The 1436-nt window shown below is 40.7% G+C and overlaps 1 protein-coding gene across 1 annotated transcript in view; it reads right to left on the reverse strand.

The window, feature by feature from the left end:
- Positions 1-434: 434 nt before the first annotated feature.
- wnt11 (wingless-type MMTV integration site family, member 11) overlaps positions 435-1436 on the reverse strand; it is a 10835-nt gene continuing 9833 nt past the window's right edge. The window contains exon 6 of the mRNA XM_076274063.1: positions 435-1436. This exon is cut by the window's right edge and continues 460 nt beyond it. The gene's annotated coding sequence lies outside the window, so the exon portion shown is untranslated.

Raw genomic sequence — 1436 nt, forward strand, 5'->3', positions numbered from 1 at the left:
ACTTGCTAACTTGGAAATGAGGTCCTATGTCCAAAATCCTGAACCACCCCTTTAATAACCAAGGTGAAAGCATTGGATGGCTTTCTCAGGTGAGCAGTTCCAACCATGGCGTGTGCTACTGCAGCGCGAGCCAACATGAGGTTGTGTGACAGGCAGACCCTTTCCCAGGGTCTCAGTGTTTACGAGACGGCTGCTTACGGCCTTCACACTGAACCCAAATTACAAGTGTGTCTGCTGATTTATTGTCTGTGAAGGTAATTGAGTTAGATTGTTATTTGTTCAAGGCCCTGAAGAAAAGTAATTAATGACAGCACTGCTCCAGGAAATTATAAAACAATTAACGTGCCATTCGTGTGCTACACTCTCGTTTCACAAAGCCAGACGACTATGAAATAGCAAGAAATAAAAAATCATGATTGTCAAGATTGTGAAAGTTTGGTAAAGAATCTTTAATTAGTTTATAAATATCTTTGTTTTTAATTCAGCTTACAAAAAAACAGTACAGTATTTACATCCACATAGAAGTGGTTCCATTATGTGGTCGTACTAAAGCCCACACACTTGCTCTGAAAGGGTTAGCAATAGGTTCCCCGCCCCCCGATACCTGCGAACCTTGGCCCGGATCTGAACCAGATCAGGCTGTTCTGCCGGATCTGTGCAACATCAGGATCAGACCCATTCCCAAGCTGGTTTCTATCAGGGGGCTTCCATTGTGTTTTACACGCAAAAAAATAAAACATTGCAAACACTTACAGATCCTTGTCCTTCTGCCAGAGCAGACAACATAAAAATGCAGATATTTCCCCAAAACATGCCTCAGACCTGAAAAGTTAATAGAGCTAAAATTGACAGTTTCAAGTCTGAGAATTGTTCTTGAAATTCCCTTTGCAGCACCTCTTTTCCACTCTCACTCTTTCTTTCTCTCTCTCTTTCTATCTTTTTGTCTTTTTCTCTCTCTCCTTTGAGTCTTTCAGTCTGTGTTCTGTCAGTTGGAGAAGCGAAGTACCATTTGAAATGAATACCCAAGGATTTCCTCAGACCTCGGCCGAATCCAAGATACAGTCCTGAGGAACAGAACATGGTCCAAGGCAGAATCAGGCAAACTGGGGATAAACATCGCCTGATATCCAGCCATATAGATACCTCAGGACTTCCTTTAGAATTATATCCAATGTAATCTCATCTCGCTAAAGCTGTACGTTTCTGGTGTCCTTGTGTAGAAAGAGCAAGAGTATTTGGCGAGCAAAAAAAAAAAAAAAAGGACGGTGGTCTTTTCAAAAAAAGAAAGGCATTGGCACAACACCTCTGTTCTGGTTTGTAAAATTGAAGAAAAAAAAGTCCAGCTTTTTGGGTTGTGCATTTTGTTAAAAAAAAAGTTTCTCAAAGAAAAAAATATACACACTGAGAAGCTTAAGAGAAAATTAAGCCTTCTTGGT

The sequence above is a fragment of the Alosa pseudoharengus genome, unplaced genomic scaffold, assembly GCF_046254945.1.
Source record: "Alosa pseudoharengus isolate Yale_2024_CS ecotype anadromous, Long Island Sound unplaced genomic scaffold, YU_APseudo_1.1 YU_APseudo_1.1_scf_8, whole genome shotgun sequence".
NCBI lineage: Eukaryota > Metazoa > Chordata > Actinopteri > Clupeiformes > Clupeidae > Alosa > Alosa pseudoharengus.